General features: G+C 40.5%; 1 protein-coding gene across 2 annotated transcripts in view; it reads left to right on the top strand.

Moving 5' to 3' along the window:
• The window catches only part of LOC143872801 (mediator of RNA polymerase II transcription subunit), a 141,155-nt gene that overhangs the window by 63,815 nt on the left and 59,350 nt on the right, over nt 1–17,990 (top strand). The gene's annotated exons all lie outside the window — the stretch shown is intronic.

The following is a 17,990-nucleotide window of genomic DNA, read 5'->3' as shown; positions in this document are numbered from 1 at the left end:
CTGCTTCGTAAAGTCTAGGGATAGCCTTCAGGCTCAACACCTTACCTACATCAGGCATGCTGAACATCACTGCATCATCTGTGAAGTAAAGATGAGTTACCTCCAACTCCCGAGTTCCAATCATGATACCCTCAATGATGACCAGGCTTTTGCCTTCGTCACTCATTCTGCACAAGGTTTCTACAATTGAGATAAATAGGAAGTGGAGAGGGGTCTACCTGCCTCTATCCTCTAGATGGTTTAAAGAAGCCTTTTGGAGTCCCATTCACCAGTATTGAAAGCCAGGCTGATGGTACTTCCTACCTGCTTACCGCGCCACCTGTAACCAGGATCCATTCTCCCCAAGATATAATCCTAGTAATCTCATTCAACCCGGTCATATGCCTTTTCAATGTCCAGCTTGCAGATGATTCCTCTGTCTTATTATTTTAACATAATAATCCACTACTTATTTGTCAGGAGATAGGTAAACTCATATGCCGATAGACTATCCCGATTAGGGGTGACTAGGGAGAGCTTGAAGATCTTTGACTTTCTTACTCCTTGTTATATAGTTTTGAATTTACTTTTTTCTTTTTTCATTTTTTGCCTTCTCATTTTACATGTATTGACCGGCTCAGTTGTTGTGGGTTTTCCGCTTTCTTCTCTTTATAAAATCTTATCGCCATTAAAAAAAATGATGCAATTAGAAGTAAGCTTAGCCTTTGTAACAACTTAATCCGATGGTTCGCTACGAACAACAAAACTTGTTCAAAATCACCATAATTTTTTTTTATAATAACAAGTCATGAATTGCCTGACCTATCATCTTATTCCAATTTAAAACAACCCCATTACAATTTATAAGTTCCCAAAAAGACTGAAATGAATTAAATAAACATCATCCTTCAAAATTAAGGGCCTGTTTGGATACCTCAGATTTTGTATTTGGATTTGGAATTGAGTTTTGAATACAAAATGAATAGATCCGCCAGTTCATGTTGAGGGAGAGAGAGAGCGAAGAGGGTACTTCCTACTGGAGGGGAGAGGTTGAGGAGCAAAAAGGGTGAAGGAAAACGCCAGATATGTGGATTTCCAATTACTTATTTCCACAACATATTTGGAAATCTGATTTTTTTCACTGTCAGTCGCTGATTTGGAAATCCAAGGATTTGATCCGGATCCAAATCACAACGCAAAATGGGCTGCAAATGTGAGAAATCCAAATCAAAATCTTCTCGGCATCCAAACGGGCCCTATTTGTTTTTCCTAAACTAAGAAAAATAATTAGAAGGTATTGACGTATATCGTCATCTCCATTATTTATTTGACTCCACTGCCCGCCCCACAAATTAGATATCCTCGTTCGCAAATGCTCCTCCTACATTCTCCGGTCCTGAGATAAAAACTAAGTGAGAACAACAAGATCATATGACCATTCTCAATAAGTATTGGGGATCAATAAAAGGAGACAGGTTCATGAGAAATATCAATTAAAAGACAAGTAAAGCAAGGAAAATTTTATGAAGTCAAACCAAAATAAATTTTTTTTGGAGCGTAAGAATACTAGTATAAATTTTGAATAATTTATGATCAACTTATTTTAAGTGTAAGAGTTACCCCAAGGCACTCCAGCTCCCATTAGCATGTTACCTTGGCCTACACGGTCGATTCCGTGCGGACTTGTTACGATAGATTCTACCGCCTAAAGACTCATGGTCTTCAGAGGATTCCGTCATCAACAAGGGGTTGCGCGAGACTCTCATGTTGTCTAGTTGTTTAGCGGGGATAACTCTTGGCCTCCCATCACCCGTACCCATTAAGGATTTTATTTATTTATTTATTTTCCTTTTCCCATGTCTTTTCATAATTACATGTACTTTCATAAATGAAGGTTTCCATGTCATTTCTTCAAATCATAAAAACATTACTTTATTTCAGAACATGACATAGGCATAAAAACAATAACTCCTACAGTTGAGAACAAAATGAAATAAACTAGCTTTTGAAAAACAAACAAGGTACTTATCATATTCCAATCACTTTTATTGATAAACCATACGAGTTGAGTCTAGCTATCACCTGCCTTGATCAAACCTGAGGGATGGGGAACCGAAATGTCTTTTATGCAGAGAAGAGGAGTGGCTAACCTGTAAACGAGACCACACATATACAAACATTCTAAGTTTCTCATAAACATACAAACTTTATTTTAAGGGGGTTTAGTCCCAGTCATTAATTTCAAGCTTTTAGGTACACATATACCCAGCGGTGGGTTGTCCATTTATTTACAATTCTTAGGCACCAGTGCCCATCTAATAAAAGCATATACAAGAAGTTCATCCTAACTACTATTGTTCTCTTAATTGGTAATCCGACAATTTAACCAGGAACCTATCTTAGGTACATAGGACTGTCAATTCCATGAGGTCGCGAGAATCCATTTTAAATGCTCATGTACTGGGAATTAATAAGGTATTATGATTTATAAGTAGAAAAATAGAACTTATTGTCAAATGGGCGTATAAGTAATAGTAAATTACAACCTTATGGACCAAGGGTAAATGGAAATTTATGGATCCTCAAGGGGGCATGATTTTCAAGTCAATGAGGTTAATTGCTTTGGGCATTGAACCAAATCGCAGTTCATATTCAAAATAAATAGGGACTGCTGTTTTGATAACCACACTCCTCTTGTTTTAACTTTTGGGTACTTATTATGTTAATTGTACAATATTCTGTTTTGTCTCTATGCGTCCATATTATAATACCTTTTTATTTTGGAACCTAGACTTTTGTCTTAGAATCATATTTATAGTGCAATTTTTCTTTTGCATGAACTGTGATACCCGTAATTAATGATTAGGCGTGCATTTATATCTATTGTTTTGATATTGCCGCACTTGCATTTTTATGTACCTAAGTTTAGTAATACTTATCATTTGTTTACACATAAAAATTGTCATAAATAGTCTAAGTTAATTTCTTAAAAAAATATTGTCCATTCTAAGTACAAGCACTGTTTTTTTATCTCAAAAGTCATGCTTCATAAAAAAAAATATCCACTTTATATAATTTTGTATTGTATGTAAGTTAATATCAAATGTCTATTGAAATCATATTTTCTTTTAAAAATTTAAATTTTTATAGATTGTACTAATATGTGTAATACACTTGGTAAGGTCCACTATTTCTATTTAGACGATGAACTCTTTGACTATGTATATATATATTTTAATACACGCTACTGTTCATTTTAATTAACACCACATTTCGTGATATTTATTTATGCATGTATAAATTGACATCTATATTATAGATTGACGCACCCCAGATCTATGATTATTTGTTACTAACACTTAATGTTATTATATATATTATCTTATATAAATAGCAACATGATTTTTTTTATTAAATGGTAATTCAACTACCTATCCTAATATTTATTTTTATACATGAGCCCCTCAATTTTATTGAATGAATTAATTAAATTCTATGAAATTTAGTACTTAAATAACTTGCTGCTGAAAGGACATACACGAAAACTTTGGTGTATGACCCCATATTCATAGCGCCGATGAAAAGGACATGTACGAAAACTCTAGTGTATCACCCCATATTTATATATATATATATATATATATATATATATATATATATATATATATATATATATATATGAGAAAACTGTTGGTGAGCTTAAGCGCACCATTTTTTTGGTGCGCTTAAGTTGTTATAACGCCTCCCATTGGTGCGCTTAAGCGGGACCCAGTGGGACCTAAACATTTAAACGAATGGGAGGCGTTATAACAACTTAAGCGCACCGAAAAAATGGTGAGCTTAAGCCCACCAACAGTTTTCTCTCTCTCTCTCTCTCTCTATATATATATATATATATATATATTGCTGTTGGAAGAAATATCTATAGGTGTGGTTGTGTGAAGCATATGCTTAATCAATTTTGTTAGTGTATGTATATGCCTATGGGCATATCCGTCTTTTGTACATTTCTCATTATATATAAATACATAAGTGAGGGGGAGACTCCCTGACTCACAAGTTCTTTCTCTCATTCTCTTCCTCAACATGGTATCAGAGTCATAGGGTTTTGATTCCCTAGGGACCCCCATAGCAGCCCCTTACCCTCCCTTCTCTTCTTCTCTCCCTTCTCCTCTAACCCTAACCCTAACCCTAACCCCCATATCCATTTCTAGGGTTTGAGGCCCTAGAGACCACCTTGCAAGCCTCCTTCCTCCTCCCATCTCCTCTCCTCTACTCCCCGCTACAGTAACCCGCTACAGTACCCACTACAGTAACCCGCTACAGTAAGCCGTTACAGTACCCTAAAAAAAAACCATTTCTATACCCTAGAAATCTGCTCCAGGCTCACTTTCTCTGTCTTTCTTCTCCTAGTGGCTTAAATCTCTTTTACCTATCGTTTTCTTTTCTCGGCTCCGATCTTATATCCCTAGATCTGTGTGTCTTCATCCTGTCAGCAAGGGTTTCTTTCATGCCCTATTTATCATTTGTCTCTCTTCGGAGCCGTGATCTACATTATTGATTTCTCTGCTCTCCGCATCGGCATCGTTTCTTCTCGTCAGTTGATTCTCTCTTTGATTATTTACTCATGTATAGCCCCGTTATTGAGGATCTCTCTCTCGGGCAGCCCCTTGTGGCTATTGTTCCTACGGCTCGCCCATCCTCCTCTTATAACCCTCCGTCTTCTTCGATGGATGGTTCTTTTCCTCCCATGACCACAGTTAGGCTTGATGGTTCCAATTACCTGAATTGGAAAGTGGTTGTGGAGACCTATCTCATTGCTAGGGGGAAGATTTCTATTCTTCGTCGTGACCCCCCTCCTTCTAGTGATCCCACTTATGGTAAGTGGGAGCAGGATGATGCCCTTATCCGTACTCTCCTCTGGTAGAGTATGTCCCCTGAGATTTTCGGGACCATGATACACCTTCCCACTGCTCGCCAGGTTTGGGATCATACTGCTACTACCTTCTCCGGAAAAGGCAACCTCTCTCGAATCTGTTCCACATATTCTCAGTGGATGGACCTTCGCCGCGGAGACACTCTTCTCTCGACGTACATAGTCAGTTTGTTTCCTATTGCCAACAGTTAGATGTTCTTATTCCTCTTACCACTGATTTGACTACGGCCGCGCAACAGCGTGATCAGATACGTGTCGTTTAGTTTCTCGAGACTTTGGGTCTTGAGTACATGTATCTCCGTCAGCAGATATTTGGATCTGGCACGATGCCCTCTCTTCAGGAGGTTTACTTGCGTGCCTAACAATGTACTCTTGGTGACTCTGTGTCGGCTCCTTCGGTTGATATTACTGCCACTGCTGCCTATGGCGTAGGTGACCGTGCTACTCGGGGTGGAGGCGCCATTGGTCGTGGCCGTGGCCGTGGTGGTCGTGGCGGTGGACGTGATCTTCCTGTAGGGCGTGGTGGCTGACCGCGTCCATATTGCTCGCATTGTCGTCGTGAGGGACACTGTATGGAGACTTGCTATGTTTTGCACCCTGAGCTTCGTCCTTCCTCTGAGGCTCGTTTTGGTCGCTTCGCATACCTCGCTGCACCAGATTCTTCTGAGCCCTCCTCTGCTTCTGTTCCGCCCAGCACTGGGCCTAAGGCTGATGGTGTTTTTATGTCTCGTGCTGACTATGATGAGTTACAACGTTTCAGGTCTACCATCCATCCCCCGACTGCGACTTTTGCTCAGGCTGGTAGCTCTTCCTGCATCTCTCTTCTTACTATCTCTAGCTCCTGGGTCATTGATTCTGGAGCCTCCAATCATATGACATATACTTCCACACTTCGTTCATTTCGTCCATTTTCTGATCAGTCCATCACACTGGCTGATGGGAGCTCCACTCCTATCTCTGGTGTTGGTGATATTTCTCCTTGTGTTGGACTTACATTGCCCTCTGTTCTGTGTACCTAAGTCACCCTTTAATTTACTCTCAGTTAATCAGCTTACTAAAAATCTCAACTGTTCTTTCTCATTTTATCCCTCTTACTGCTTGTTTCAGGATCTCTTGACTGGGAGGACGATTGGCTCGGGCCATGAGATAGATGGGCTTTATCGTCTGGACTGTAGCCCTTCTCGTACCATTTTACACTGCTCTAGCGACACATATCAGTGGCACTGCCGTCTTGGGCATCCCAGCCGTGATAGTTTGCGACAGACATCTATAGTTTCTTCTTCTGTTACCCTCTTTACGTGCGAGGCCTGTGAACTTGGGAAACACCATAGGGTGTCTTTCCCGTCTAGGCCTTTTAGTCGGGCCTCACACCGTTTTGATTTAGAGCATTCGGATGTATGGGGTCCCGCGCGGACTACCTCTGTTTTTGGACATCATTATTTAGTCATTTTATTGATGATTATTCAAGTATGTGTTGGCTTTATTTACTGAAAGATCGCTCAGAAGTATTCTCTGTTTTTTGTACTTTTCATTCAGAAATTACTAACCAATTTAATTGCACACTTAAATGCCTTCGCACTGATAATGCCAGGGTATATTTCTCAAAGTCCGATGGTTTTGAGGAATTTCTTTCCACTCATGGTATACTACATCAATTTCCTTGTGCTCACACCTCTCAACAGAATGGTGTCGCTGAATGGAAAATGCGATCATTATTGGATGGAACTCGCACTCTTCTCTTCCAGATGCGAGTTCCCAAATCTTATTGGGGCGATGCAGTTCTCACTGCTAACTATCTGGCCAATCGGCTTCCATCCTTGGTTCTAGCCGGCTCATCCCCTTTCTTAATTTTACGTCCTCATCACGAGCCATTTCCTCTTCCTCCTCTTGTATTCAGGTGTGTTTGCTTTTGTCCACAATCTTGGACATGGTTTGGATAAATTAGATCCTAAATCTGAACGATGCATTTTCCTCTGCTAGTCACGCACCCAGAAAAGTTATCGCTGTTATAGCTCCCGGTTGCGTCGATCTTATGTCTCAGCATATGTTTCATTCTTCGAGACTGAGCCCTTCTTTCTGTGCTCTCTGGATACAACCTCTCACTCTCATTCTTCAAATCTTCCTCTACCGATTCCCGTTCTTCTTGACCCCGTAGTCTGTCAATCTTCATCGTCTGTCTTACCTTCTCCTTCTGTGGTTCCTGTTCCAGATACCTCTCCTTCCTTACAGGTACATTCTTGGCCCCCGGTCCCGTTAATTAAGAAGACCTATCAGCGCCGCCATACCTCTGCAGCTCATCCATCTCCGGCAGCACCATGGCCAGCCCATCAGGAGCTCCCTCCTTCCACATCTGAGGTATCTATCGACTCTCCTATTGCCTCCCGCACTCGGTCTCATAGTATTGCTCATCTTATTTCGTCTTTTGTTTCATATGATGCTCTTACGCCTGCTTTCCGCAGTTTTGTGTCCTCTCATCTTCTGTTTCTTTGCTAGAGTCCTTGGCTGTAGCACTTGATCACCCGGAGTGGCGTGCTGCTATGGACCTTGAGATGGATGCCCTTCAGGCAAATCAGACTTGGGATTTAGTCCCACGGCCTCCTGGTGCACGCCCCGTTGGGTGTCGTTGGGTCTATACTGTGAAATATTTGCCTGATGGCTTTGTTGAGCGCCTTAAGGCGCGATTGGTTGCCAAAGAGTACACTCAGATGTTTGGAGTGGACTATGGCAAGACAGTTTCTCCTGTGGCGAAGATTCCTTCAGTGCGTGTTCTACTTTCTCTTGCTGTCAATCAGGGCTGGCCTCTACATCAGTTGGATGTCAAAAATGCTTTTCTTCATGGTGAGCTTACAGAGGAAGTTTACATGGAGCAACCTCCTGGGTATGTTGCTCAGGGGGAGATGTCATCCTCTGTGTGTCGATTAAAGAAAGCCATTTACGGTCTTAAGCAGTCTCCTAGAGCATGGTTTGGAAGGTTCAGTGATGTCATTATGCGCTTTGGTATGAAGCAGTGTGCAGTTGATCATTCTGTCTTCAGCTGTCAGTCTACAGGTGGGTGTGTACTCTTGATATTCTATGTTGATGACATCCTCATCACTAGCAGTGATACAGCTGGGATCCAGAAATTGAAGACATTCTTGCAAAATGAGTTCTCTACCAAGGATTTGGGTAGTCTTAGATACTTCTTGGGTATTGAAGTTGCATATTCGACAAAGGGGATTTCTCTTGGGTATTGAAGTCGCATATTCGACAAAGGAGATTTCTCTCTTACAGAGGAAATATGTCTTAGACCTGCTTGAGGAGACAGGTTGTCTTGGAGTGAAACCTGCCTTAGTTCCCATGGACGCAAATGTGAAGTTACTACCTAAAGAGGGAGACCAATTAGATGACCCAAGCAGATACAGGAGGCTGGTTGGTAAACTTATCTACCTTATAGTCACACGCCTAAATATCTCATTTGATGTTGTTGCTGTTAGCCAACATATGAGTTCACCTCGTACTTCACACTGGGCAGCAGTTCTTCAGATTCTTCGGTATTGAAATAGTGCTCCAAGTAGAGGGTTGCTATTCAACAAACATGGACATCAAAAGATAGACGGGTACACAGATGCAGATTGGGCAGGATCTCCAGCTGATAGGAGATCTACCCCAGGTTACCGCACATTTGTGGGAGGTAACCTTGTGTCATGGCGGAGTAAGAAACAGGATGTTATCTCCAAATCTAGTGCAGAGGCGGATTATAGAGCTATGGCACACACAAGTGGAGAGCTCATTTGGTTACTGATGCAGATATTAGAATTTATTTCCGCATTATTTAGTTTCTAGTATTCTTATTTCCATGTTATTAGTTTCTAGGATTTATTTTCCATGTTATTTTTAGGAATTCTTATTTTAGTAGGTTTCTATCTTTTAGGTTGTTTATTTGCCTATAAATAGGCCTCTTTACAACTTATCTTGTAACTTTGATTGATATTGAATAAAGATTCTTCTCCCTCTAATTCTAGTTTTCTTCTTCCCTCTTCTGATTTCTTCTCTTCTCTCCCTAAATTCGTTTATTCTTCTCTTCTTCTTCTACTTCTCCCTAAATTCGTCTCTTCTTCATGTTAGTTTCGTCTTTTTTTCCCCTATTCTTCTAATTCTATCCCCTTTCGTCTATTTCTCTCCCATTTCCTCAATTTCTCTTCACGGTGCTGCATCAATTTGGTATCAAAGCAAAAGATCCAAGAAAAGAACCTCATTACTTGGTATCATCTTCTTCAACATCTTCCAGAGGTAGCCTTTTCCACAAAAATCCAATCCCATTGTTGTCCACATCTTTCCCAACCATCAACATTTAACAGTAAAGAGATGGGCCTCTGAGGCTTTTCATCAAACACCATAAGCACATAAATTCGTAACCTTCGTCTCCCCTTTCTTTCTCAACCCTAAAACCAACCCAACATCTCATAACCTTCAGCCCTGCAGCCTTTCCCCCAAAATACCACATCCAAACATCACAAACGGCCCCCACCTTGCTGCCCAGAAATGCATCCTAACAGTCCTTGAGCAACTTTGTTCCAACTTGTATTCTGCCTCCAATAAACTTGCGAAAAAAACCCAGTAGCAACATCCCCATCCGAAACCCTTTTAATAGCCCTAGCCGAATCCACCATCTTCACTGCCGAGTCAACTCGCCAGTTGACTCAATCATCTTCAACCTCCAAACCAAAGCTCATCCTAAACAGTCTCTTTTTAAGACTTTTAGCCGCCCATATATCTGTCCAGAAAGATCCACCTCCGCATCTGACCAGAAATCAGTTACAATATTTTGTGTAACAGGTACAAAGGTAGCCCCAACATCCCTTCTATCTGTAGCCATTAAATAAAGCCATTAATCATTCAAAACCCTAGTTTTTAGGCATCTTCATCAGCCCAACACCCAACCAGTCTTGCTGCCATCTTCCTTACCCATCCCCTTCCAGTTAGTCATTCTAAAACCAGCCCCACTATCTCACCCAAACCTCTTACCTCTCAGCTTTCTTCCAGTCATAGCCTTTTATTCCAACCCAATTTTTCAATTTTCCTGTTCTTTCCGTGAGAACCAGCTGATATCTCGATCCGTAACCAAGATGGAAAGCCTTTTCCCAGAAGCAACTTCTATTGTGGCAGGTGAGAGTTTCTAATAAAAATCAGAAAAAAATAAGGAAAGTGACGAGTTGCTTTGTGTGTCTGGGAGAGTTGCCTTATTGGTGTTGCCGTGTTTGACAAGAATAAGGAGTTTCCTCTTCTCAGGGAAGCAAAAGATGGGTATTATTGTCTTGCCAAAGCTCTTGTACGTATCCCTCAAGAGATAAACATAAGATAAGTTTACTGATCTTTTATCCACGCCCTTTACTCCCATGAGCAGCGTCATATGAAGTGTTATTCTTATCTAGTCAGTACCTGCAACCCATAGTTATAAGTTAAGTCCAAGTTAGTGCAGGTCATTTAAGTTAGTTCTTTTACCTGGTAACCTATTGTTCCAAGTAAATGATACTTGCATGTTAACCTGTACTAACAGGTCACCCCTCCCTCGTTTTACTTGTAAAGTAGGTCAATTGACCACTCATCATTCGGCAAAAAAAAAGATTATTCATGTCACTGAAAGTCACGTGGATAGTGTCCGAGTAAAAAATAAGGCCTATTACCCCCACTGCTTACCTTGGGCACCCCTTCCTCATTTATAAACACTAATTAACATCCCCTCTTTTTACCTTTTGGCACCTACCCTCTCCCCCTAAAAAAAAAAAAAAAAACAGAAAGAAAAGAAAAACAAAAAAAAGAGTCAGCACTTCTCTCTCTCCTACACTTTTGCTCTCTACACTCTCTAGATTTCTCTCTCTTCGTTCGAGCTATTTCTGCTCAAAATTGGCCCGCGACTTCAACACGAAAGTTGAAGTACTTAATTAGTAGAGCACACCCGTATTAGTTTCAGTAGCAGACAGCAGTCGTCAGCACAGTTTCAAGAGCCATCTCAGCCGTTGATCGCGCCCCTTGTTCGATCATCTGCTTTCACTCATCCGATTTCAGATCCACGATAGACGTTGTGTTCCTTTTCGACATGACACACAAATCAAACGGTTGATTTCAATTTTTGACGCCGATCCCTATGGCTCCTCTAGCTGCTCCATATTTTGATAGATATGATCCTCGATATTCTTCTGCACCCCAGGTACCATATTTCTATGGTTATGATGACTGCACCTATTCTATGGAGATGTTGAGAATGCGTGTCTAGATTGGATCCTTGCACTTAATGCATACCATAGGTACTGTGGTTATGATCATCAAATAACAATTCGCAAAGTCACAGATACAGTGTGCTGCGAAGCCAAGTTGAAATGGAATTTCTTCGTTAATGAGCGTCGTGAGTTTTGCAAGCCTCTATTTCGTCGATGGGAGGATGTTCGTTATGAGTTTATATACCACTATCAAAATCAACAGAGATTGAAAAGTGAGCGAGCAGCGTATGACCAAAGATTGATGTGTGAAGAAGCCGTTCGACGTGAAGCAGCAGCTCGCTGTGAACGACAAGTCGCATAACGTCGTGCACGAGACGCTGAAATTGCAGCTGAAAACCAATATTTTGAGCGTCGCATGCACGAGTCATATTTGCAGAGCCGCTTCACTACTTCATCCGTCCCACCTAACGTTGCTGCTATTCTTACGGAGCACGATGCTAGTATTGATGAGATCATCGATGTTGAGCCTTTGATTCCATCATATTCAGATTCAGGCTCTGAGATGGACGATCCAGAGTTAGAGAATCAGTTGATTGTTGATATCGACATCGTTGCACATGATGCTTCTGAGATTTCTGCCGCACCGATTGCCGAGCATCTAGAGAGAGATTTTGCCACTTCTACAGTCGAGACAGATATTTTCGTAGAGCCGCATGAGGTTGATCCATTGACGGAGTCGACCAAGCACCACCATGAGTCAGAGATTGATTAGGAGGATTGCCCGTCTGATATCACTATGCTGGATACGATTCTAGCAGATGACTTTTTTGTTGATTCCATTGCGCCCGATGTGATACCAATAGATGATGACCTTGTTGAGGCTAGTTATCGATTGGTACTGCCCATTGCTGTTATGCCGATCCCACCGATCCAGGAGGAGTACGTTGCGATCTTCCCAGCTAGTTTACTTCTCCAGCGCAGATTCTATTCGCATGAGTCTACATGGGCCCTTTCTTTCCTCTTCTTCTGCCGACCCTGCAGATGCTTCTCTCGATTGTCTCGAGCGTTAGACATGATGATTGCTTCTGCCGGATTACGTGTTCTATTACTTCAGCAGATTGTTTACATCTTTGACCTAGGTGGACTAGAACTCGAGGGCGAGTTCTTTTTCAAGCAGGGGAGAATGATGCAAATATTAGGATTTATTTTCACATTATTTAGTTTCTAGTATTTTTATTTTCATGTTATTAGTTTCTAGGATTTTATTTTCCATGTTATTTTTAGGAATTCTTATTTTAGTAGGTTTCTATCTTTTAGGTTGTTTATTTGTTTATTTGCCTACATAAGTGAGGGGGAGACTTCCTAACTCACAATTTCTTTCTCTCATTCTCTTCCTCAACAAATTTAAATCCATTGATAAAAACCCTTGAATAAGTACATATCCGAAATCATCACAGACCTATCTCATTACCAATGAAAATTATGGATTTCACCTTTACGTAAGTATATTAGACCCAAAAGAATGTAAATCGAGCACTTGTGATTTAACAAAGATTTAAAGATGTCTAGGTCTCCTTCTCTCCCTTTTTACTTCTTCTTCTTCTTATGGTGTGAGAGTGCTTGTGGGTGGGAAAAAAAGTGGGAGAGAGAGAGAGAGAGAGAGAGAGAGAGAGAGAGAGAGAGTGACATTTTTTACTTCTTCAAAGCCACTATGCCTTTTTAAATATATATACTTTTTGTTTGTTGTGTAATTCTTATCCCTCTTTTGACTGTGGCTTCCTATTGGTTGATAACTTTTCAAGGTTATCTTTAGATCTCATCAATTAACAGGTTTCTTTTATTTAATTGTTTTAATTAAATCCCATAAGATAAGTGGGTGCTCACCAAGTAAGTGCATGATTTACCCCACAAGGGAAATCATGTACTCCATGTTGAGCTGGAAGTTTTAACTTCCCTATTAATTCTCTAATCTCCCTTATCTAAAATTTTAGATTTTGATATTAATTTGATTGATTATCTTTTGATATGGGCACCCCCGAAAACACATGAGCCAAAAGGCACGCCTACTTAAGTAGGAGTCATGCACTGCTATAAAAGCTGGGAAGAAATCTCTTCTCCTAAATTTTAGGGATTTCCATTTTTACCCTCTATTTTATGCATATATACCCAACTTACGCCTTTTTATGTTATTAAATGGAAATAATTTCTTCTCATTATGGTTTTGCAAACATTAATACGCTCCTAAGGGGGCCCTACTTAACTTTAGTTTAAGTTCTCTAATTAATTTTATTTCCGTATTTAAGGTGGTCATTACAGCCTTAGGGGAAAATGTTTCCATATAATCAATATCATTAGTTTGAGAGTAACCTTGTTCGCCAAGGGAGCCTTCAATTGATCATTTAGAAAATTACTTCATGGTTTTAAATTTCCACCGAAAATGTCGAAAAATGACCCAAATGTTTCCGTTTCCATCCCCACTGAAATGATACCGAAATCAAAACTCATACCGAAATTAAAATCATAAGTTCATTATTGGTATACCATATTGATATGTTTTACATAATTATATTTAGATTAAATACATGTGAAATGTAGTGTATGTATTTTGTATAAATATTTTCAAGTATTTTGTATAAATACTAAGTGTTTGATGTTATTAAGCCATTATGGATGGTTTCTTGAATATGCGATGATTTCTTTTTTCGAAAATGGTAGGCAATATCATTAAAAGAAGAAGATCGAGATGGTCAAGTACATCCAAAAGGGGCAAAAGAAGAAGAGAAAATGCAAAATATGAACAAAGCAATCAAGGAAGGAGAGAGTCAAATAAAGCCAAAGATTCTTTTGAGACCCCCTCTCGACCTAGACCGTCCGCTACCGAGTTTGCTGAGCAGCGCACGTGGTGAAAGACCATAGAAGAAGACTTTAACCCAATCACAGATCTCATCGAACAATCTGTCAAATCTCTATGGATGTTTCTCTGATTTCTTAAGCCATCGGATCGCATTTAAAGAATCCCCTTCTATTATGACATTGGATAGGCCATCTCTGATCACAAGCTTTAGGCATTGGTAAACCGCACGAACCTCTGCTTCCGTTGCGTCCACTATTCCAATGGCACCCGCAAACGCCCAAAGAACCTCCTCAAGTTCGTTTCTCAAGACTTCACCAACCCCAGCCGGGCCTGGGTTACTAAAGCTAGATCCATCAAAGTTGAGTTTCAGAAAGCCGATTGGAGGGGACCCCAATCTTGCACCGTCTTTACTTTCCTCTCACTATTAGAACGTACTTCTCTCCATCCTTCCCATAATGTATAGGCAGATACAAATTTGAAACTAGGAAGGGCCTTTGCCCAAGAGATCGACAAGGCAATGACTTTAATGAATAAATAGGCCGATGATTTAGAGATCCTGTCGAAGACTAGCATTTCTTTCCTTCCATATGATCCACCAGGTGGCCAAAAAGATATATTCCATAGAATCCTACCTCTTCTCTTCTATTGTGCATACGACCATTGATGAAGAAGGTCCATTAGCTTTGCTGGGAGCACCCAATGGATACCAAATCTGCATAATAGCTTACACCATATCTCTCTAGTCACCTTGCATTTCAAGAATAAATGATCAATAGATTCCCCTCCCTCTATGAATAAAGGGTAATGATCAATAATGAGAATCTCCTGCGGAGGAAATCCACCGTCTGAATCCTTTTAAGAACAGCCGCCCACGCAAAAATACATACTCTTAGAGGGGCGTGGAAAGCCCACACTCTAGCTACTGAAGCAGACACAAGAAAAGCCACTAAATCATGGTAGGACTTGACTGTCCAACAGCCTAGCAATGGATGCAAGCTCCCTGTCAAAGAAGTTCCGTCTAAAATGAGGCTTCTAAATGACATTCCCATTCCGTTTTTCCATGTTGTCAATGAAAAACCCATCTTTGAGCATAGCATTAGCAAACAACTTCGGAAACGTAACTTTTAAAGGCTGATCTGCGCATAATGAATCTAGCCAAAAGCGGATTCTATCGCCAGAGTAGACTCTGAATCTGATTCCTGCATCAAATATGTGACTGAAGCGCATGATGTCTCTCCATATCGTTACCCCAGGATGACTGAATCTGTCTTCTGTTACCCAGTTACCCGGCGCTACTCCGTACTTGTTTTCAATAACTTTCGCCCATAGACGAGAGCCCTCAGTGCCAAATCTCCATTTCCATTTCCCTAGAAGAGCAATGTTATTCTCCTTGATCCTCATGCCTAGACCCCCACTTTTGATCGGTTTGCTAACTTTTTCCCACTTCACTAACGGGATCCCTCATTTCTCCTTGGTTCCCCCCCACAAGAACCACCTTTGAATTTACTCAATTTTATCCACGACACCCATGGGGCATTTGAAAATAGGCATTTGATATATTGGCATGTTGTCCAAAACTGCTTTTATAAGCGTGAGTCTGCCTCCCTTTGATACCAGATTTCGCTTCCAAGTGTCCAGTGTCTTTTCAACCCTCTCCACTATGTGATCCCAACATCTCTTTTTTGCTCTACCTGCCCCAGTGGGAGCCCAAGATACGTGATAGGAAGACACTCCACTTTACACCCCATTATGCCAGCTAGAGCTTGAATCACCTCCTCCATGTGAATTCCATAGACTCTAGATTTATGAAAGTTGGATGTGTGTCCTGTTATTGCCTCATAACAGCGTAACATAGCTTTTAATTTCATCACTTTCAATACATTTGGTGCGCTAACTAGTAGGGTATTGTCTGCAAATTGCAAGTGAGAAACTTCAGTTCCATCTACACCAATTTTGAATCCTTCCACCAAATTACTTGATTGCCCCTTTCCATGAGCCTACTTAGTGTCTTTGCTACAATAATGAAGAGGAAGGGTGATAAGGGGTCCCCCTGTCTCAGACCTCGAGAAGACTTGAAAATGCCTTTAGGGGAACCATTAATCAGGATTGAGAACCCGCAGATGATATGCATTTGTATATCCAGGATCTCCATCTTAAGCCAAACCCCATTCATTCTGTTCATAAGGTAATCAAGGCACTTCCACTCTATCCTGTCGTAGACTTTCTCCATGTCCAACTTGCATGTAAATTCCTAGCACCCTGACTTACGATAGTAGTCGACAACTTCATTAGCTATCATAGAGCAATCTAGGATCTGTCTATCACTTACAAAAGCACTCTGGATTTTAGAAATTATTTTAGGAAGAACCTTTTTTAACCTCTCTGCTGACAGTTTTGCTTGAATCTTGTACAAACTTCCAACCAAACTGATAGGGCAATGTTCCGAAATCGATGATGCTCCTTTCACCTTTGGAATTTAGGCAATAAACGAAATCCCCGTTCCACGGTCCAATCCCAAACCCTCATAGAATTCTTTGAAGAAGCGGATGATGTCTTCTTTTACAAAAACCCAGCAATCTTGGAAGAAAGCGAGACAAAAACCGTCCTGTCCCGGCGCCCTATCTCTTCCCATGTGGCCTCACACGTGACTGTTGTGTTTGGTGCTGCATTGTTGAAATTTTCTCAAGGGCTTCTGAGTGGGACAAAATAATTCACAATGTTGAGTGTCTCTAATGAGAGTCAAGTTTGGGACTGAAACATTTGGTGGGAACATGAATTGTATGAAGCGTAACTGCAAGATCAGATTTTAGTGTAGGAGAAGGGAAGCTTCATAAATTTTAGGACAATAACTATATGCAACCAGTATGTTTATGTAGTCTTGAAGCAGTCTTCCTCTGATCATGTTGCAACTTCGTGCATGAGTGAACAACATTCTTCACGTGATAAAGTCCATACAAAGTTATGGTGAGTTATTCTCCTATGCCTCTCAAGTGATGTGCCAATTGTGAAAGTCTTTCAACAACATAGCTCAGGCAGTACTTGAGATATGCACTTGTCATGATGACATACTGGCCAAGCCCTATGTCCCACGGTAAACCAGTACTCTTACTAGTTTCTAAGTATTGAATGATGGGAAAGAATCATGAGATTAATAGAAAGAATTTTAATTTTTAGGCTCCGATTTGTACAAGCCGTAGTAAGTTTGATAAATTTACCAGAAACCACGGTTTTAGGTTTCAGTTTTGGTAGGCATGTTGGAAACTTTGGTGGAAATTTTGTAAAATCATGGAACGCATGGAAACATATGCAAATGATGAAATTTTAAGACGAAACTTCGGGAAATGCTAGAATAAGCGCAAACACATACTTAGAAATCATAACATAAGCAAGAAAGCCATCCATAATGGCTTGATCACATCGATCACCAAGTGACATGCATTGTCGCACATGTTTAGAACATTAAAGTCAATAAAGAAGTACAATGTATAAGAAAGTACAATGACCAGTCATCCCTCCAAGGACCCCAACTTTATGTTACGTTGTGGTATTAGCCCATGTCAATCTGACATCCCATACTTGAGATACTGTTACTTTGTTGTGCAGTCCAATGATGCTGCCTACCAACTATCATTCTTTGCGTTAATGAAATGAACTAAATTGCAAAGTAAAATGGCATACAAAAAAATATTTTCCCTTTATGTGCTTAGTCAGAGCCTCATCCTTTGTATGGTGCTTAGTCAGAGGCCCCCCAAAGCATGTTGACAAAGATGAAAAATCTTAAATGTTTTTCTACCTTTGCAATAGGTATTGGCAATACAATTTGTACTATTTACATGAGTGGCAATTTATCTATAAATGTAAGAAATTAAAGGTTGAAAATCAGGGCTTTAGTATATTTTTGGGGAAATTTAAAACTATGCTAGAGACTAGTTTCTAGAAGCCGCTGAAAATGGGACCAGTCGCAGGAGCAGGAGCAGCATTCAAAAAGCCATTAGAACTTGACTGATTATGAGCTGGCATCCCT

This window comes from Tasmannia lanceolata, unplaced genomic scaffold, assembly GCF_043159265.1.
Source record: "Tasmannia lanceolata isolate RefF3 unplaced genomic scaffold, GAP_Taslan_0.1 ptg000002l, whole genome shotgun sequence".
Lineage (NCBI taxonomy): Eukaryota > Viridiplantae > Streptophyta > Magnoliopsida > Canellales > Winteraceae > Tasmannia > Tasmannia lanceolata.
The sequence above is the reverse complement of the archived record's forward strand: the minus strand, read 5'-3'. Positions and strand labels throughout refer to the sequence as shown.